Here is a 22,238-nt window from a genome sequence, read left to right as displayed (position 1 = left end):
GAACGATGAAGACGACGGGTGGAACATGGTGGGGAAGATGAGGGAAATGGGTAATGTCGAGAAGGTGAAGGAATAGTAGGAAGATGAGGAAATGGTGGGAAGGTAAAGGAATGGAGGGGAGAAAAAAGTTACCCACTCTCTTTCCCTGCACTGAACTTTCGTATTATGTCACTGTTATGAACCCAAGGGTCGGGCCAACTTGGTCATTCGTTTATGTAGTTGTTTCTGAAGAGTTTATCTTATATTGTGTTCTTATATCACTCTTTCAAAATCTTTTGTTACCTGTTACGTCAAGATAACTGGTCTGCATTACATGGGAGGTCAAGATAACTGGTCTGTATTACATGGAAGGTCAAGATGACTGGTCTGTATTACATGGAAGGTCAAGATAACTGGTCTGTATTACATGGGAGGTCAAGATAACTGGTCTGTATTACATGGGAGGTCAAGATAACTGGTCTGTATTACATGGAAGGTCAAGATAACTGGTCTGTATTACATGGGAGGTCAAGATAACTGGTCTGTATTACATGGGAGGTCAAGATAACTGGTCTGTATTACATGGAAGGTCAAGATAACTGGTCTGTATTACATGGAAGGTCAAGATAACTGGTCTGTATTACATGGGAGGTCAAGATAACTGGTCTGTATTGCTTAGTTTATGACCTTAGATCCTCGTATGTGTATTGGCGCAACACACATCCCAATTTGTGAACGTGTGCAGTTTCTCCTTTCGAAACATTTTTCGTCCTCTTGAGGAATATATTTCGTCCCCTCTCTCTTAGGACAGAAGCAGTTGATCAGTCTTTCGGAGACGATGAAAAAGAGAGAGAGAGAGAGAGAGAATATAAATCAGCGGGTCGTCTACTTCAACCTGTCGCAGCCCAGTGGGTCTTAGGGAAGGTTTATGGCGCTTTGACGACAGGACGAGCTGCTCGGCTGGCCAACACTGCCGGTACTAGAGGAGTGTAGGGAAGGTGGAGGGAGAACTTGAGGGAGGTGGGTGATCACGAGGGTTAGAGGAAGACGAAGAGGAGGAGGAGCAGAAGGAGGAGGAGGAGGAGGAAGGCAAAGAGGAAGGCTATAAGGAATAGAGGACGTAGGAGGAGGAGCAGGAGGAGGAGGCAAAATGGAGTTTGGAAACTCAATGGAAACTCGTTTATATTTAGATAGCAAAGCAGTAAGAAGATGAAAGGATAAGAGTAAAGAAGTGGGCCGAGAGCGGAGAAGAATGAGGGTGAGAGCAAAGATAAAGGAGTGATAAGAACGGCAGTGAATTTTTATGAGGCAGAAATCCGTAGCGAGCGGGAGAGATAACACCCCAAGTTGCTAAAAATTTTCCGTGTTAAGGGAGCATTTTTGGAATTGTCTATCAGTCATGCAAAGTTTTATTTCACTGGATGATGGAGGTTCTAACCATCACATTTCATAAGATATAAAAAGAATTATTCTTTTTTCTTCTTTTTTTTAGAAGGGCCAATTTTTCAGCGATTCCTTCAAGCTATTCTGCTATCCGAAATGACGGTCGAAAATATCTTGACGAATCACACGCATTTGCTTTCTCTCTCTCTCTCTCTCTCTCTCTCTCTCTCTCTCTCTCTCTCTCTCTCTCTCTCTCTCTCTCTCTCTCTCGACAGATGCAACTGCTCAGCCTTTATAGCAGGTGAAGAAAATCGAAAACGCTTTAAAAAAAAAAAAGTAATCTTTATCGAGAAGGAGTAGTTCTGGAAAGATGTCTAAAAGTTTTTTTTCTCCGTAATCATGTACAAACGAACATTACTAAAACACGAAAAACTGTCCACATGATAACACGTTTTATGGAAATACGAATATAATTTGTTCTTTGCTCTTGAGGTGACACTTGATAACTTGTGTTTACGTACAGTGTGTCAGATGGAAGGAGTATTCAGTGAAGTGAAGCGAGGGAGGCGTCATCACTGTGGATTATTGATATATAACGTGATGTCAGGAAAGTGTGGAAGTTTGTCTCGTCTGGTTTTCAAATTCAACCTGGGGGAAAAAAAGAAAGAGAATATGCTTAAGGAAACCTATATCCAGGAGCCTCCTGCAGCTCCAAGGTTGCGTTACGTCCAGTAGCAGGGAAATGATGAACTCCTTTGTGGTTCAAATTTCTTGGACGAGACTGTACTCCAGATGGTGCAGCCTCGCTGGAAGGTGGTTTTTCTCTCACTCGCAGCGAGTCTGGGCGAGTCTGCACTCATGTACCCCCTTGTGGCCAAGGTGGCCACACACACCATCTCTTAGGGTTCGAACCCGACCCGTGGGGTACATACCTCTATGTCTTCCTACCGCGGTAGATTTAAGTCCATGTCATCCCTCCAGCGAACTGAGAGAGGGACACACCACAAAACACACCGGGTGACCAGCGGCTTTGGATTCTGATCTCCTTGTGGCCAGAGTAGACAGACGTTTTGCTCAAGGTTAGGATTCGACCCTATACTGAATTGGATTTTGCAAGAGGACGGTCACTCATGATACATTCTCACAGTGAGCGGCATAAGGAAAAAAGATGTCATCATCTTGAAGCAGAGAACTCTCTCAATGTAGACACGTCACGAGGATCATCATTCAACACATTACGTAAATCTTGCTCGTGTCGGCGACCGTCCCGGCCGTCGGGTGTCGTCGGTTCGTGCATAGACTTGCGGTACTCTCGTACAAACACACCCCCCCCCCCGCCCCAGCCGCTCTGACAGGAAGGCTCACATATTGCACACGGCCAGAGGCACAGACAAATGCACGCATGTATATGCGAATATGCAGATACACTTGCATGTACGTCTATACAGCTGCAGAGACACGGGAATATAAATAGGATTCTTTGTGGAGAGAGAGAGAGAGCGAGAGAGAGAGAGAGAGAGAGAGAGAGAGAGTGTGTGTGTGTGTGTGTGTGTGTGTGTGTGTGCAGGTAGTTGGATATTTGTGCATGTGTGTATCAGGATTATTGCCTCCTTTTTTATTCCTCAGCTCACACTGGATGAAGACGTCGATCGAGAAGCACCACAATGTTTACGTGCCATAGAGAGCATGATACACGACCAGCAAATTCTGAAATAGATGGACATGTGTGAACACACGTATACAACACCACCGACGGACAACCACAGGATCAGACGAGCTGACATGATTAAGGTATGGAAACCAGGCAGCGTCTTTGACGAGCTGAGGTAGACAAAATGAGTCACAAAATATCCCCGAAACACACACACTTAGATGTAAGTACACACACACACACACACACACACAGACACACACACACACACACACACAGACACACACACACACACACACACACACACACACACACACACACACACACACACACACTCACAGAGGCATCTGGGCACACCACGCGGGTGCACAAAGAGTGACAGAGTGCGTTAGATATGCACATAAACCCCGCCAGAATAAGATATTCCCACTCACCACCAAGGCCATGCAAATGCAATTCCGCATTCAAAAGCACCGGCCGCCCTTGGGGGAGGCCGTCTCCTCCGGCAGGCCGTGCTTGCCTCCCAGGGATGATCAGTGACGGACGCTCGCCTACGTCTTCCCTCCCACGTAGCCAACGTGGCGACGACAAGGCACCACCTCTGCGACTCCCGTACGACGGCTAGATTTAACAGTAAGAAGCGGAGGGAGTTTTCCTCTCACATTTTTAGTTTTTCCCCCACGGGAAATGATCATTTCCCTCCGTACATGTGAGTCGACGCTTAAATCCAATTTACATGCATCAAATCCCCGCGCAAAACAGAGTGATAATGCGGGCGTGCTGGCGCTGTTGCGTCTCTCCTGCTTCCGTCCCGTTCAAACGGAATGAGGATGGTAGATGCCCCCGGCCTCGGGGCTGGCTCACTTTCCTCGTTAGGACTGAAATCCTGATTTCGATGACGGTGCGCAATGACTGGTGTTGGTCATGTTTTAACCTTATTCCCTGGCTGTGCCATCTTTCTCGTATCTGTTCCGTCATTGTTATTCTCTCTCTCTCTCTCTCTCTCTCTCTCTCTCTCTCTCTCTCTCTCTCTCTCTCTCTCTCTCTCTCTCTTGCTCAGCTGGGGCCTCACGTTCCCTTTCCTCAACCCCCCCCCACACCCCACACACACACATACCCCAACCCCACCATACCATCATCAATTCTTCTTCCTCTTCTCTCATCTCCCGCTGCGTAATCTGCATACCTTGAGATTCTTGAATTAATTGATTATACACACACACACACACACACACACACACACACACACACACACATATATATATATATATATATATATATATATATATATATATATATATATGTGTGTGTGTGTGTGTGTGTGTGTGTGTGTGTGTGTGTGTGTGTGTGAAGGTGATATCGCTATTCGGTAGTAGTTCAAATAATTTCATTCAACACGAATTTTTCAATACATACTGCACTACATGTTTCACGAAGACAATTCGCGTCGTCAGGTGCAAACAATTCATACAGTTTTTACATCCCAACACCAGCACACAGACTCCATGCCGAGGTAAATAATGTGCGAGAAACAAGAGAACAACTAGGAACACCAGTGAAGGGGACAAAATGGGAAGTGATATAGAGATGAAGTGTGGAGTGGATGGAGTAAGTATTTTGAAGGACTGTTGAATGTGTTAGATGACAGAGTGGCCGATGTACAAGGGTTTGGTGTGGGTGGTATGCGCAGCGAGAGAGTCTTGGAGAGTAGTTTGGTGAAGAAAGAAGAGATGGTGAAAGCCTTGCGCAAGATGAAATATGGCAAGGCGGCTTGAATGGACGGTATTGCTGTTGAATGTATTAAGAAAGTGGTGGTTTCTGTGTCGTTGATTGATTTGTGAGGATTTCGTTGAATGCATGGATCATGATAAGGTGCTTGAGGATTGGCGGAATGCAACTTTAGTATCACTGTATATAGGCGAGGGAAGTTGAGATGAATGTCCAAACTACTAAGGTATAATTTCCTTGAGTATACTTGGTAAGTTGTATATAGGAAGAGTATTGATTTAGGGAATGAAATTATTTACAAGCAACAGAGTGGGGAGGAGCAGTGTAGTTTCCGAAGTGGTAGAATATGTGTAGATCGGGTGTTTGCTATAGATAATTGTATGAGAAATACTTTGAGAAAGAGATGGATTTGTATGTGGCATTTATGGCCTTTGAGAAAGTATATGATAAGGTTGATAGAAATGCATTGTGGATGGTCTTAAAGTTATATGGTATGGGAGGAAAGCTGCTGGAAGTAGTGAGAAGTTTTTATCAAGGATGTAAAGCGTGTGTACGAGAGAAGAGTGAATGGTTCCAGGTGAAGTTTGGTCTGCGGCAGGGGTGTGTGATGTCATCATGGCTGTTCAATTTGTTCATGGGTAGGTTGCTGAGGGAGGTAAATACAAGAGTCTTAGAGAGAGGGACGAGTATGCAGTCTCTGGGGAGATGAGAGGGCCTGGAAAATGGGTCAGTTGTTGTTTGCTGTTGATACAGCACTGGTGATGGATTCGAGTGAGAAACTGCAGAAGTTGGTGATTAAGTTTGGAAAAGAGTATGAATGGAGGAAGTTGAGAGTAAATGTGAATAAAAACAAGGCTGTTAGGTTTAGCATGGTTGATTAACAGGTTAGTTGGGGTGTAAGTTTAAATGGAGAATAAGTGGAGGAAGTGATATGTTTTAAATACCTGGGAGTAGACATGGCAGCGAAATGCAACAATGGAAGTGGAAGTGATTCATTGATTGGGGAATGGGGAAAAGGTTCTGGGAGCGCTGAAGAATGTGTAGAAAGAGAGGACGTTACTGAGGAGGGCAAAGATAGTAATGTTTGAAGGGATAGTAGTCTTAACACTATTATATGGATGTGAATCATGACTTACAGACGAGGCTATGCGGAGTAGGGCGAATGTGTTGGAAATCAAATTTCTATGAGCATTATGTGATGTAAGGTGGTTCGATCGATTAAGTGATGAAAGAGTAAGAGAAATACATAGTAATGAGGGTATGGTTGAAAGAGCTGAAGAGGTTGTGCTGAAATGGTTTAGACGTATGTAGAGAATGAAAGACAAAAGGTTGACAAAGAGGATATATGTGTCTGAAGTGGAGGGAACGAGGAGAACGCGCAGACCAAATTGTATATGGAAGGATAGGGTGAAAAAGATTTTGAGCGATCGGGGACTGAACATGCAGGAGGGCGATAATCGTACAAGAGATGGGATGAATTGGAAAGATGTGGTATACTGGGGTCGACTTGTTGTCAATGGACTGAACTAGGGCATGTGTAAAGCGTCCAAGGTGAACCATGGAAAGGTCTGTGAGGCCTGCTTATGGATAGGAAGCTGTGGTTTCGGTGCATTGCACATAACTGCTTGAGATTGGATGTGACCGGATGCTGCCTTTCTTGGTCCGTCCCTGACGCTACCTCATTTACTCGGGACACGGCGATCAAGTATGACAAACACGAATGAAACGAATATATATATATATATAAAGTCCGAATCCGGCATTTTCATTTCCGAGAGAGGGTCGGGGTAAATTTTTTTCCATGACCATGTCAAACCCCGTTGCAGTGCGTGAGGGGAACCCATTTGTTGAACTTCCAAAATTCAAGAATTCTTTGAATTTTGTCAGTTCAACAAAATGGGCATTTTCTCGTGTTATGGCGAGATCTCGCATAGTTATGGAGAGGTTCTTCCGACCCTCTCTCGAAAATCAAGAGCTTGAAACTTGATTCACCATTCGTAGAAATATGCAATAGTTTATCCTCCTTGTGAACTGGGGATAACGAACACTACCCAAGTATCTCTTGCGTGTTGTGAGAGACGTCTAAGAGAGGGCGGGAGCAAAGGGTCTGGAAATCGTTTTTAGACGATCACTTTTTAGAAGCATTGTTCTAGACACTGATCTCGCGTGCTGTCTCTATGTGTCTAAGCCGCTCTGACCTAGACCGTCCTCTGCCATGCGTCCTGGCTGCTGCATCTCATAGCCACATGATGGCTGGCCTGGCCACAGTAGCATCGTTCCTCGTACAGCCAAGCAATAGAATCCTCTTTGTTGTAGAATTCTTAAGGAACTTGTTATCAGATAATTTTCTTTGGCTCTATTTGCGTTTTTGTGTAAGTGTTTCCATCACTTTTGTTGTTTGTCAGGTCCCTCGTTCGTAGATTCCTTGAATGCCACCTAAAGCAAATGCTGCTTAAGAACAAGTTCTCGCCGGTGCATTATTAGCCTCTTAGATAGTGAGGTGGTGGTAATGCCAGTACAATGGTGAGGTGGTGGTAATGCCAGTACAATGGTGAGGTGGTGGTAATGCCAGTACAATCCATGTTGTGAGGTTTATAGTCCTCATTGGTCAGGAGAATTTGTGGGTTACACTGATCTTCTTCAGTGGGCTCGGGTTCTGGGTCTTGTTTTTTTTTCGCAATGAGGTGTTGATCTCTTATGTTCTTGTAGTAGACATTCAGCTTTATTTTGTCTTCACTGTTGACGTATGCGATGTTCTTACTGGTTATCTTACGAAGTACCCGCTCGTCGCCTTTTGTAAACAGGAGACATGACTGAGTAGGGCACTGGAGCCCCAGTTCTTCAAGGCTGTATCTAAGTATCTTTTTATTTCTTTTGATACGTTTTTTTAGTGTATTCGCTGTTTTCTAGTGTCTACTGAAATCGCTGAAGTTCCCGGGAGAAGGTTTCTCCAGCTTGAGCAGTTCTGAAAGTTCCCGGTAGAAGGTTTCCCCAGCTTGAGCAGTTCTGAAAGTTCCCGGTAGAAGGTTTCCCCAGCTTGAGCAGTTCTGAAAGGCTCCTTTGTAGCGATCAGGTCATTCAGTGACAGCATTCATGCACAGGTCATCATCATCATCAGTAGGCTTTATGTGAACTGAAGTAGGAAAAAAAAATGTCCTTCCCGCCGTTAATGTGAACTTATGGGAAAAGGATTCTCTTCTCACTCCTAAAATCATATGTAAGTTAAGGACTAAGTTCTCCTTTATGATCCTCTGGATGCAGTGCTGTTCCTCCAGAGTCCTTCCTTTACGAAGATATAGTTCACATAGTGTCAGGTGATGGCGGGACGTAGGTGGCTGTCTAGACTCGAGCAGAATATGGTTTCAGTGTGACACATGTAGAAGTCTGCAAAGACGACTCCTAAAGGAGATATCGGTGGTCACTCCTTCCATGTGGCAGTAGAAGAAGTCGTCTCGGCCTCAAATAATAAGCTTCATCGGCACAGGCACGTTGCACATGCAACAAGGAAGCAGAGCAACAAGCAAGCCCGCATCTCCTCAAAGATCATCGGGGTTGAGTTTGAGGCTGAAGTCACTGAGCAGTATAGATTCACCGTACCATAACTCATGCAGTAAGGCACAGGTCATAAATGAACATAACAATTGCCAGAGAAGAATCGAATTATGATTGTCATAGCAAGTGACAATTATAATCCGATTCTCCTCATGCAGTTTCTTGAAGCCCTCTGCATCTTGTATGCCAGAAGAACCGGTCGCTCACCTTGAATTAAAAGCGTTCACGGAATCTCAGCTTCGACCGTTGGAGTCAATAAAAGCACTGCCAGTGGAATGGACATCTCATTAAGACCCAACAGTATCGACGGCAGTCACGGTAGTGCCCGTCATCACCGCAGGGGTTGGCAATATAGGTCACACCAGGTTGAGGTAGGTGACGGTTGAGAACGTACGTTCAGAGCCATAGGCGCCTTCATGTCGACCATTTGTCTTACCGTATGTCTTTCAATAATAATGATGATGATAATAATAATAATGATAATAATAATGATAATAATAATGATAATAATAATAATGATAATGACAATAATATTGATAATAATACCAGTAATAATGATAATGATAATAATGATAATGATAATAATGATGAATGATAGCAAAAATGATAATAATAATAATGATAATAGTGTAGTAGGAGGAGGATAGCAAGTCTATCTCAGGGAGCTCAATCCCCCCCCCCCTCTCCCCCTCATTTACCTGGCCACGCACCCACACCTGCACAGACTCACCGCCTCCACAGCTGTGTGGAGAGGAGAGACACTCCATGTTGTTCTACCACCCTCCTCTGTCTAGTGCCTCTCCCGTCACCGATGACCAGCTGCGTCCCATAACCCCTCTCATGGTTCGATTCCAAGATGGACACGGTCGTCATCTTCTCCTCCTCCCCTGTCCTCCTGGTTCCGAGGTTACTGCTTCTTTTATGATTCCGCCGTGGCTCCGTAAGGAGGGTAGAGCCTTGGCCATCTTCATTGGTATCTTCATGAGGTCTTCATCGATGTATGGCATCCCTGTGATATTATTTGTGGTGGAGCATCAGAGTTATCCAACCCCTGCGTCCCCAAACCAGGATAGGCTGAACTAGGGAAGTATAAAGGGAGGATTTTATTTGGGTATATGAGTCTGGATGACCTCCAGGTCTTCGTCAGCCTGCCTGGCGTTTGATTTGCTATTTTCCGCCTTTTCTCTGACTTCGGCTTCCAGCATCACTTTCAGTGGAGAATATAACCCATGAGTACTTGAGCGTCTCTGCATCTTTAGATATTTCATTTTCCCTCAGGTACGTTGCGCCTTCTCCATTCTCATGATGTTAGCGTTTCGAATTTTGATGTTCATTCCCGTTCCAATTATCCCTTCCATTACTGACTTGTATCCTGTAGCCTCCTACCCATTATGTTGTCTGCTGGGTCTACGTCAGTCAGGTGTGAAACGTCTACCCTCCTGTTCGTCTCACAAGATTCATTTTACCCTCTCATTACCGTCTCCATAACACCAGCTCTCATGCCATCCTTCCATATTCCATCTGCACATGTATGTCCTTGATCACTCCACACACTCATTTACGTCACGTTTCCGAACACCCCACACTTCCACCGTCTTGCATTACTCTACGTCCCATTCTTACACGTATTTATCAACATACCACACGTATCCTCCATCATCCCATCACACACTCCCTCCATCACTCCACCACACACACGCTATCCATCACTCCACCACACTCACGCTCTCCATCACTCCACCACACTCACGCTCTCCATCACTCCACCACACACACACGCTCTCCATCATTCCCCCGCACACATCCTCCTTAACTCCATCACATACGCCTTTGCATCACCCGACGATCCCGGTGTTCCATGTTCCTCATCACTTTTGTGTTATTCATTTGTCAACCCTTACGTTCACTTGACCCTTCAACTCCTCACTACCCGGGTACAATCCCAAGGAGGACTGGTATTCAGGAATTCAAGAATTTAGGAGGAACCCATTGGAAAGTTCTTGGGAAGACGGAGAACAAGAGAAAGTTTACAGAACGGAAGAGGAGTTAGGGATTAATTGATAGATTATATTATTCCTTAAGCTCCCCCGTGCTCCACCCACACATGGGCCAAGGAAAAGCTCTGGAGGACCTTGTGTCTATGAGTGACCAAACTGATTCAAGGATGAGGCAACTGACAGGGCGAATGCAAGGAGGAGAAGTGAGCGGGGGCTGGAGTAGGGAGGTGGAGGGACCTTGCGTAAGAACCAAGAGAGAGTCAGAGAGTGAACAAGTAGAAGCTCTGGAGGGAGACCTGGAAGATGATGGAGCGTGAGACAAAAGAGGTCAAGGTAAAGACACACACAGAGAGACCAGGGAGGCTTCCAGGGGATAATGAGAGGAGGACAGCCATCATGTGGCAGGTCCCGGGACGTGCCAGATAAGCTGACGCTGCCGCAGGTGGTGGATAGCCTCGTTAATGGTGCCGGTGTCTCAACCGATGGCCTGCCCTCCCTCCCTCCACGCTGCACCCTTGCCTTCAACATGCTCTCCTTTCACAGCCTCACTCCTTCCCCCGCTCAGACTGGCTGGAGACCTATCCTTCAGTAGCCTTCTGTAGTCCCTCTCTCTCTCTCTCTCTCTCTCTCTCTCTCTCTCTCTCTCTCTCTCTCTCTCTCTCTCTCTCTCTCTCTCTCTCTCTCTCTCTCTCTCTTTATTCAACATTTGCTATCTTCATGCTTTACTGGGTTCCCCTAGACCGTGTCTTACCCCTTGTCTCATTCCTTAGTTATGACTTCCTGCTCTCGTCACCCTCCTAGTAGCAGTATCTACTTCAACACCAGTTTCCATTTTCCCAGCTTCCGATGAACCAATCTTGAATAGCCAAATCTTTTTTTTTTGGTTTCTCTAAATAAATAAATAGTCTGAAGCTAGGTATTCCTGGATGAAACTCTTTATATTTTGCTTATCTCGCTCCTCCAGTTACACTAATCTTGCACACTTCCATCTTCCATGTAATGTGACACATTTTCTCCATGAATTTTCTTGCAAAATTATTATCCTACAGATTCCAACATCTAAGTTACAATAATGCCTAATCAATGCCTCAGGCTAAAGCTTCACACACACACACACACACACACACACACACACACACACACTTAGGCTCTGTGTGTGTGTGTGTGTGTGTGTGTGTGTGTGTGTGTGTGTGTGTGTTTCCGCAGTTATCCGAGTGACCAAGGTACCGCCAAGAGCAGACGTAGTAATGGCCTCATTTGCTGTCATATATGATGCATTATATATACGCATATACTCGCAAGGGGGAAACTGAGAACGAAATGGAGGGATGGAGAAAAAAAAAAAAAAGTTTGAACGATCGGGTCCTGTACCAGCAGGAGTTTGCGAGGCGTGCATGGGACGGACAGAGCGAATTAGAGCGACGTGGTATGCAGGGGGCGACGTGTTGTCAGTGGCTGAACCAGGGCATGTGAAGCGATCAGGGGAGACCACACAAAAGGTTTGTCTCTGGGGGCCTAGTTGTGGATCGGGAGCTGTGGTTTCGGTGCATTCTACATGACAGTTAATGCGTGGATGTAGGGCAGAAGACAGCCGTTCTGACACGGAGGGACGTCCCCTCCCTCCGTCTCCCGCCCCACCATCATCTAGCCATAAACTGCATCATCTCCCATATAACACACACACACACACACACACACACACACACACACACACACACCCTGGGCACATCCACGCCCCTCCTACACAACAACCCCTTCCACACCAGCCATCCCGGGCGGCCGGCCGCTCTAGCCTCCACACCCCGTCACGTCATTCGTCACATTCTCGGACTTCTTCCATTTGCCGCCTCACATTGCACAATGATGCACCGCCCTACTTCCTCAGAGGGCTTTTTCCTCGGCCCCCCAACGACCAAAGTGACTGTGAGAACGCCACCGTGAAGGGACGTTTTCTGGGTTGAAGGCGAACAGGGAGGGATTCCCGTGATGTATCGTCAAGGTGCAAGAACATGTGTTTATATATTTTTTTCTCCTAAACTTTAGAAAAAAGAAATGTCAAAGACGCTGTTCATAGTAACTATTGTTATGTGTTATGTTGAACAATTCACCTGTGTTCTGTTGAGGTTCGGGAGCGATTCGTTTGTTAAAGATTAGCAAATTAGTTTGGAATGGCTAAGGTGGTTTCTATCATGCCTGAGTCCGTCCGTCATCGGACCATTTCGTGGTACAAGACCGAGCTGTGTCAGTTGGTCTTGTGGTGAGGCGCTGAACGTGTAGAAAGGCGCACTCAGTCAGTTCCTCATGGAGATGACTCAATCCACACAGAGGAAAGTCGTCCGAACAGAAAAGGAATTCTATCATGACTGCATATCGCAGCACGAACACGGAGGATGTACAGAAAAGGAACGAGTACATTAAGGAAGCACTGTAATTACGCGAACATACACAAACAAATGAATATGCAAACAGAGGTAAGTGATCTGGTATTTGCGTAACTGTCAAATCTGTATGAATGATATTCAGATAAAAATTCGATATCGGTTTAAGGTCAGCCATTAATACGTTTGAAATTGAAAAGAGATCTATCTCTACGCGGAACTAAATGAAATTACACGTAAAAAAAATTACTGATCACAGGAATATACAGCTACAGGAATCCATTCTTTTTAGAAGGGAATAAGAATTAGCGTCTACTCAAGAAATGGCACAGTCCCTGGATATTATTCTGCTGAGGTAAGGATCTCACCATGGCTGTCTTCCAAATACTCAGTTGCCTTTTCATTGCCCTGCTCTCCTGAAGCTCTCTATACTCACGCACATCCTTCTAAACCCTCTCACATGCAGTTCACTCACCTCTTCTCCCACACACACACATCTCTCGTAACTATAATGTCTGTCAGCTCTATTTCATTTACGAGTATACGGGTCGGTTCAAGCGTTCACAGTCAGACATTTAGTTTGGGAAAATTTTTACAGAAGCCGGGTTCCCTAACCTCAGGCCCCCCGCACACCCTGACAAAAGGGCAGAAACTCTCAATTTCCGGGCAGATCTTCACCAGCAGCCTACACCCCTCCCACTGTGTTCGTGTTCATGCCACACCACTGTCAGCTCCCTTCCTCCGTGTCTGTTCCTTCCCTCGGCACTCTCGACACTCCCTCCACGCCTTGTTTCTGCTCCCGCCACTGTCTGCACCTTCCCTCTGCGTCTCTTCCTGCTTCCGAAATCGTCAGCTCCCTCTGGCCTATTCAGTACCCTCCCCAGGTATGTTCCTCCCCCTGGCACTGTCAGTATTCTCCCCGTATATATATTCCTGCCCCAAGTACAGACAGAACCCAGCTATCTGTATGTTCCTGACCAAGGCACTGTCAGCACCATCCCCCAGGGTGTGTTCCTGCCCCAGGCACTGTCAGCATCCTCTATCGTGTATGTTCCTGCCGCAGGAACTGTCAGTACCCTCCCCTCGTTATGTTTCTACCCCAGGCATTATCAGTTCCCTTCCCCTGTGTACGTTCCTCCACCAGACAGTCATTACCTTCCCCCTCGTGTATGTACCTGCCCTCTGTAATGTCAGCACTCTACATCCACACTTGTTCCAGATCCGGGTACCGTCAGCATCCTCCCTCCGCGTCTGCTCCTGCCCCCGGTACTGTCAGCCAATTGATTCCCTCGCCAGCCGGAGATGCATCACCAACCACGAGCCGTTCAGCGTAGTAAACAACATTATTCTTTGACGAGAGTGCGGGGCGAGCACTTAGCTCCCTCATATACTCCCCTCTCCCCACATACCCTTCTCTGCTTTCACCCGCCCTAACCCGTCGTCTGTTTCCCCTACATCCCTTGTCTGTACATCACGCGCCCAAATCTCATGTCTTCCTGTAACCCGCCACCTACACTCCACATCCCTCTTCTTAACGTTACTACCCACTCAACCACTCGCCTGTTTCCCTTCAAACCTCTCGTCTGCTGCCACCCACCCAACCCCCTGTCTGATACCACATGCCTAATGTTCTCGTATATTCTCCCCTCCGTCCCATCTCTGTTTTCATACCCCTAAATAAGATAGCACGAGCCTCACCGTAAACATTATTGGGGTAACGACCTCCGTTACCGACCAGGTAACGCTGCGCCTGACGTTTGCCGGGAGCTTAGGGCATTCAGACCTCACCAAGCAGCGGTCCCGACGGTAGGAGGGTGCACAGTAGCCGGCTTATTTGCCACATTTCGTCAGTTTGAAAGTCTTTCTTTCGTTGTGAGCAACTAGTAGTGTCCAGACGGGGACATCAACACGGCGGAAGCGCATTTGGCAGGTGCTGGGAGCGCCACCGCTGTGTCATCGGCTGAGGAATGTACGTGGTGAGGTAAGGGTTGGTAGTACTGTATACCAGGTTACCTTTACTGTTGGTTTCAGGTTCTTTCCCAAAACATGAGTCTGGTCTTGTGTTTTAAACGACGCGAGACTTTTCTTTAGAATACGTGGTTTAGGGGCCGTGATGGACGAAACAGTGCGTCGGTGTCCGGTAAATGCTGCAACACAGGATTTCCGAACACCCCCTGTAAAATGTGCCGTCTGTAGTGTTGGTAGTACAAAGACGGGTAGGTTATGTGAGTCCACCCTATAGTAAGAGAAAACGGTGCTACCATGTCTGCGACGATGGCAGGTCAGCTGTCAGCTGTTAACCATTTTCGAGTGATCGCCTCATTTCCCTGTTATGATATAGGTACATAGCACAACACGCTGTACTTTCCCGTTGGGTTCCCTTCCTTCCCACACCCACGCCCTCACACCATACCGTCACGGGAGGCTTCCCTCCCCATACACACGTCCTCACTCTGCTTCATCCACTCCCAGCTGCAGACAACGCGGCAAGTGGCATTCCGTTGCCAGGCTTTTCGAACGGTCCGAATCCTCTCAGATCTAAGGATTCGAACAGGCCTGTTCGAAGTGGTACCAAGCGACCTTGTTTCATAAAGCATCGTCTCTACCTGCCTAACACACGACCATGAAAGATTAATGTGTCGACTGTGTTGTGAGACCTATGAGCTTATAAGGGAAATGAACCGGAGAGTCTCTGCGTTCCGAACGGGTCACTCGAAATTAATCAACTGTTGCTTCGAATAAAACGAAGCACTTTCACTTTCTGGAAGTCCAGAGATGAAATATCTATTGATTTTGTTTTGTCCTGGGTAGTGAATCACTTTTGACACAATTCTAGGAGGTTAGTAATGCATGAGCTGCGCCTTCTGAGCCCATGTTGTGTGTTACTGATCGGACTGTGCTATTCCAGATGGGCTACGATCTTATCTATAATCGACTCCAGAAGTTTACATATGAATTGGTGTGAGGCTGATAGGACGGTGGTAATTGCCCGGCAGTTCGCGGCTTCCCTCTTTTTGTATATAGATTTGACGTCTGCCAGTCTTCAGTCCTGCGGGACTATTCCATCCCGGAGAGATTTTCTTTGTGGAAAATATAGGTTAACGGTCCGGCAATATCGTGTCTGACGTTTTTTTATTACTCGTAGGTAGAAACGATCAGGACCTGAGCGTTTATTTGTCTTCAGCTTACTTGTGTTAGCACTAACTGTGACGGTAAATTCTGGTATCATGTGAGTGCTATTTTATCAGTCTCGAAATTCGTGTCCCTGTTCTCCGATGTAAGAACTGAACTAAAAACCTTGCTCAGGGTTTTTGTTATGCTTTTATCATCCATTATGGGTTCCCCATCCCCGTTTACAAATGGTCCAATCCCACTCCTTATATATTTATTACTGATATATCTATAAAATCTTTTAGGATCTCAATTCTCTTTCTTGCATTACTCACTTCGTATTGTCTCTTGGCTTTTCTTTAAAACTCTTTTCGCGTCCCTCCTAATTGTGTTATACTGTGTTGCAGTGTTTGGTTCATTGTTTGATTTTTTAAGTGTAGAGTTTTATTTCTGCACCGTATAGCTCTTGCAGTATCTGGGGGAGCTCCATTCAGTCTTATAGGTTTTATTGTTTCTTTCGTGTGTGGGAATGAACGTGTCTTGTTGGTGCATAAACTGACGCTTAGAATTTGCCCATGATTCCCCTGGGCATGAACCAATAAGAGTGAGACTCTTTACTGCGTCGAGCAACGCATTAAAATCCGTCCTCTTAAAGTTACGGGTAATAATACTGGTTTTAGGGGAGTCGGCTTTGATATTTACGTCAAACCTAACCGTTTTATGGTCGCAAGTGCCTGGATATTCTCGAACACGAGTATTAGGTACAATACTCGGTGATCATCTTGTCCCAGCAACAGGATCCAGTCTCGAAAATATTCGGGTTCATGAATCTTTATTGTGAGATCTTGTCTCGTATCATTCCCATGTGATCTTATAGTATAAAGTCTCTGAGCCTCCTAAGATTCAGCACATCAGACGTCGCATCTCCAAGTCCTTGAGGATGCCAAAGCTTCTTTTCTAAAGCACTTGGTGAACATCGTTAGGCTGGCTACACTCCCACAGACACTGATTCCTTAGAGATTTTATTGCTCTCGTCCTATTATCAAAGAATTTCATGATCGTTGTGTGCTGCGAACCCCAGGGAGTTTAGAGAGATGGAGAGCAGGTTACGCTCTGTCGACTGGTGTCGATTTCTGTGAGGCATCAATGTCCCCACCTGAGAAAGTGAAGTAAGGAAAGAGATTAACAATATCATTGCTCGAAAGAATACCTGTCCACAACGTTAGCCTGGCCAGTCACAAGCCAAAGCATTGCTTCAACATGATGTACGTAGATAATCTGAGTCATGCCTACATTGATAGAAACGAGTTCTCCAGGATTCGAATCATGGTGAGGGCATTCGGCCCATAGAAAACCCAGCTGTTCATCCTCCTCTTGGGGCTGGTCGATGAATGAGTACCCAGCGTAAGTTGGGGATATATATATATATATATATATATATATATATATATATATATATATATATATATATATATATATATATACATAGAGAGAGAGAGAGAGAGAGAGTCTTCATTTGTTTCCCTATAGTGTGATGTGAACGTTATAATCTCAAACCTCGACGCGTGAGAGACGAGAAGTTTGTGACGAGTATATTAGTGCTGATGATTGTAAGTGTATTCTCCCGTCATGTCCAAAGCCTACCACTCCCCGAGTCACTGTATCATGCAACTATCACCGTCTCTGTGTACTAGTACCTCGCCCACCTCGTAGCTCACACTGTAGGTCCTGCACATTTACACACACTGTATGTGAATGTGATCTGATTCCACCTGTATCATGACCAATGCCAGTACCGTTGCTTTACCTTCCCCGAACGGGTTTGGAACCCTTGTAGTCGTTCGGTCTGCTCCGTCCCGCTTGTCACTCTCCTGTAACACGGTGATGTACCCACTGTATACTTCACGCTTGCCTCCACCCACTCCTTACCATGTGACCTTCATTGCAAGGTAAATGATAATGAGGTTTAGTTTCGTAAAGTTGAAGAGGGGGTGAAAATTTCGACCTGCTAATAAGAGTATTTCAGTTTTGTAATAAGTTCACTATTGGCTCTCTCTCTCTCTCTCTCTCTCTCTCTCTCTCTCTCTCTCTCTCTCTCTCTCTCTCTCTCTCTCTCTCTCTCTCCCGGGACTTGGCCTTGCCGCGCTGTCTGGCTATCCTGAGGTTTTGCTGGCCGAGCTGACGGGGGGATAGATTGACAGCCATTATCCTTAAATGCTCCACGAAGTGTAAGAAAACGGGAGGTTCATCTTTTTTTTTTTTTATTTAGATCCAGATGTGGACTGAGGCCACGGCAAGCTGTGCCTCCTGTTGGTGCTACAGGTTGCTGATGGTGTTGTAGTTATTGTTGCTGGTGCTACTGTTGTCGGCCCTGTTGTTGGTACGGTGCTGTTGTATCTGATGATGATGATGGTGTTGCTATTGTTGGCAATGGAAGAACAGGAGGTGGTGCTGCCTCTGGTGTGAGCATTGTTTCTGTTGTTGGAACAACTGGTGTTGGCACTGTTGATGCTGCCTGTGTGGGTGGTACTGCTGGTGTCACTGTTGTTGGAAGTGGTGTTGGCACTGTTGATGCTGCCTGTGTGGGTGGTACTGCTGGTGTCACTGTTGTTGGTGGTGGTAATGCTCTTGCCACCGTGCTGCTGACCCCGGCGTTAACAGTGATGCAGCTGGTGTTACTGTTGTTGAAACTGCTGCTGCTGCTGTCTTCTTAACATATCGAGGGCAAGATGTTCTTCTCCCAGTCATTACCATCTCGGATGAAATGAAAAAATAAAGAAAATATGAGGGAAAAAGCGTGAGGAAATTAATCAGGGTTGGACATGTGTCTGTAGCCCTGACAGTTGCAAGTAGAATGGGGATAAGGAAAAGGGAAACATGATGGGAGGAAAGGCATTCCACAGCCTCGCTGTTCAAGGAGAGAAGGAGGTATCATAGCGATCGTTCATCGTGTGGCTTGTCTCAGCACAAAAACTATGGGAAGCAGCAACCAAGGACGTGTCTTAAGTCCAAAGCCTTGGTGGTGGTGGGGGAGACACATACACCCAGAGCTTACACTAACCAAAATAGTACCTGTGGAACAGGGGCACGGCAGCAGAACCACGGAGGTCAGGAAGGGATGGTCGGAGACAGGTGACGCCGGGAAAATTAATGAGACAGAAGACTCGTTTTTTATTCCACTCCTGCTAATAAAGCGGTGGACGATGACGAAGAACCAGTCAAGATATGTGATAAAGCGGTGGACGAACAGCCACTCGAGATATATAAGCTGTGCTGTATCCTTTGGAGATAAAAACCCAGTAGATATGACATGATTATTCGCAAGAAAAATAGTCATGGCACCTGTACAACATCCCTAGGTCTTTGGTGATAGAATTTGTGGTTTTGATTACTTTGGAATTCTAAGATAGAGTGGAGGATTCCGTTAAGCCCAGCATGCCTCTGTTATTACATTGTTATGTTGATGTACTCTCATCTCCTTTCGTATCATTACCACTTACCTTCACACCGGCTCAGTGTTGGAGAGTCATAATTTTGCTGAGTTACCTTAAATTTCACAGGGGAAAAAAAATGATAAGATCAGTGAGTAATGAGATGTGTGAGTTTTGTTCTATTAAGTGTTTTGTACAAGTGATCACCTACAAGTCACATTTTGAGGTAAATTTCAGCATATATCATAATGCTGGTCAACACGAGAGTCACGAAAAAAAATATACGATAATTTTTTTTTTTCTTTCTACTTCAGATGTTCTCGCGTATTTCTGTACACCGTCATCACGTATTCTTTGCCTCAATTTCTTCGTCCTGTGAAGCTATGTTTTACGTCCTGTGTTCCATGTCTCGTGCCCTTTACCCCACATCTGGTCTTATATCCTATATGCATCCATGTACTATGGCACACAATTCATTTCCAACGTCTTATATCCTATGTTTTACGGTTTATGTCCTATGTCCTTTAACGGAGTATCCATTTATCCTTTATAGTTTTCATTGTCTAAGAGTCCGATATCTTGTTTCATGTTACATTTCTCACAATCTTCGTTTATCATTATATTCTCCTGTATGGTTCATGTCCTGTGTCCCATTTTTTACGTTCTATGTCCTGTTTCCTATTGTACTGTGGGTCATACTCTAAGTTTTAAGTCCCACGTCTCATTTCGTGATTTGTCGTTGTCTTATGTCCTGAGCTCAGTATGATATACTCTGTACCCTATGTGTCATATACATCTTTTGTGTCAAAAGTCCCTCGACATCTCTCCCATTTTCCATACAAATTTCTTTCGTCCTGTGACCTGTCCCCCCATGTTTATTATTTATGTTTTATGTCCCATGTTGTCTTTTTTTATGTCCTATGTCTTATTGCTATTATGTTTAATGTCTTATGTCTGTTCCTTCCAAGACACCCAACGTGGCTTTTATTTGCAATAGGAACTTTTATCTCCCCAGCAAAGCTGTGGTGCACAGAACTTTTGTTACTGTGTTGTGTAATACCATAGTACAGGTGTCCTGAACAATACCCTAGATATTATGAATGAAGCCTTGTTCTTCTTATTTCCTAGTTCGTTTATTGACGGGTCTATCATCCCCTCTGAAAGCAGGCAGACAGTTTTACGAAAATTAGATAGGAATGGCTACCCGCAGGCAAATTAGAGGAGAGGAGTTTTCCGTAGAATGAATGACGATGGTGTCTGATGATGTCTGCCTACACTTAGAGTTTCTGACACGTTAAGATAAGCGGTTTCATCATTTATGATCTTATCTGTACGTCCACTGTGACCTGATCACAAATATAGGTATTTCTATAAAGATGGAAACCTATGCTGTTTGAGAGAATGACTTATCACTCAAATGGGTTTAGATTATTGTATTAGAGAGTTGAAGTGGAATTACAAACCTTCTTTAAAAGACTGAAAATCTAATTAGTAAACCGCCTTAGCTTCACAGGACGAAGAAAACTCGAAGAGAGAGAGAGTGAGTGGGGGGGCAAGTCAATTAACGAGTGACACAGAATGGAATGAATGAACGAAAAAGAGTGAGGGAGATTGAGAAGGAGAGACAGGATGAGAAAGCGAGCGAATGAAAGTAAGAAAGACGAAGGGAGGGGAAGTGAGAGTGTAAGGGAGAGACGGAGGGATTATAAAGTACGGCCAGTGACCAAAAGCAGTGACATAAAAGAGGGATTGAATATATGGTCGATGAATGATAGCACTGAACAGTGAGTCGTCACTCATGAAAGGGTTGGATGTAGGGAGAGGCCTGAAAAAGGAAATGAGTGATGAATGAGGCATGAGAGACTCTGGATGAGTAAGAGATCCCCAATCTCCCAATCCACTAATCCGTCCCGAATCTGTCTCAACTACTAACCTCTCCTCCCTCCCTCCAGGTTGGCCGTGTCTTGCCCCTCTCCTCTCCACGGGATCGAAGCTGAACACGTGAATAATGGAATCATCCACTCTGCCAGACTGATCACACCTCTCCTCCATGTTTCAGATCATCTCCAGGAATCGTCTTGAAATATAGACGTAAGGTCAGTTCAGATCCTCTGTTTCTGTTCCAGCTCTCCGCTTCGGGTTCACAGTTTCTCTGCCACACACTCACGCACGCCGTGTCTCCGCTGTGCCTTTCTGTTTACTGTGTGTGACGATTATTTATATATGTAGTTTAAGACGTCGACATATCCTTGTGTACATTACTGGCAGTTTTCTCAATTTTCGCTCTCTTTTTTGGTCACCTCGCTGTTTGAGAGTAATCTTCGTATAGTGATGCTCTCTCTCTCTCTCTCTCTCTCTCTCTCTCTCTCTCTCTCTCTCTCTCTCTCTCTCTCTCTCTCTCTCTCTCTCTCTCTCTCGGTGAGCAACACGCACTACTACTACCCCTACCTCAAGCTACATCTCTGTCGTAGGTACTCGTAGGTACCACTACTGCAGTCACAACAACACCACCACCACCACCACCACCACCTCCTCCTCCTCTCCAACCCCCTTCTAACCTCTCTTTCTCTCGCGACTCCTTCGTCTACTTGTCCATCCGTCCTTCCTAGCAAGATCCCCCTCTTGAGAACTTAGGTGCTTATCTATTTGTAGGTCAGTTGCTATTGATCCCATGACACACACATCACTCTACTCTTCCTGGAAGATGCAGGTTTGGACAGGCGATGGTGGTAGTGTCCAGAGTGAGGTCTTCATCCCAAGATAGTCTTGAGTATTGTCATTGGTTTCGAAACTATGAAAAACAGAAAGTATTAAGAGGGATTTTGATGTAGTGTATGTAGGATCCTCATAGTAGTTGATGAAGGTCTAATTCTATGGTGGAGTATTTGTCAGCTGCGAGGTCGTAAGAGAGCGTAATGTTTCCCTTCCAAAGATGGTGATTCGCTGTTCTTTTTTCTCTGAAAGGAATGAAGAACGAGAAAAGTAAGAGAAGACTCTTTCTTTCCGGGGAACTCGGAGACAATCTTCG

At 45.4% G+C, this 22,238-nt stretch overlaps 1 long non-coding RNA gene across 1 annotated transcript in view; it reads left to right on the top strand.

Moving 5' to 3' along the window:
• LOC139749253 (uncharacterized) overlaps window positions 1-21,300 on the top strand; it is a 324,130-nt gene extending 302,830 nt beyond the window's left edge. The window contains exons 3-4 of the long non-coding RNA XR_011712939.1: window positions 2,989-3,153; window positions 21,163-21,300. This is a non-coding gene — a long non-coding RNA (uncharacterized lncRNA). The remainder of the gene's footprint in view (window positions 1-2,988; window positions 3,154-21,162) is intronic.
• Window positions 21,301-22,238: the final 938 nt, after the last annotated feature.

The sequence above is a fragment of the Panulirus ornatus genome, chromosome 1, assembly GCF_036320965.1.
Source record: "Panulirus ornatus isolate Po-2019 chromosome 1, ASM3632096v1, whole genome shotgun sequence".
In the NCBI taxonomy this organism is placed as follows: Eukaryota; Metazoa; Arthropoda; class Malacostraca; order Decapoda; family Palinuridae; genus Panulirus; species Panulirus ornatus.
The sequence above is the reverse complement of the archived record's forward strand: the minus strand, read 5'-3'. Positions and strand labels throughout refer to the sequence as shown.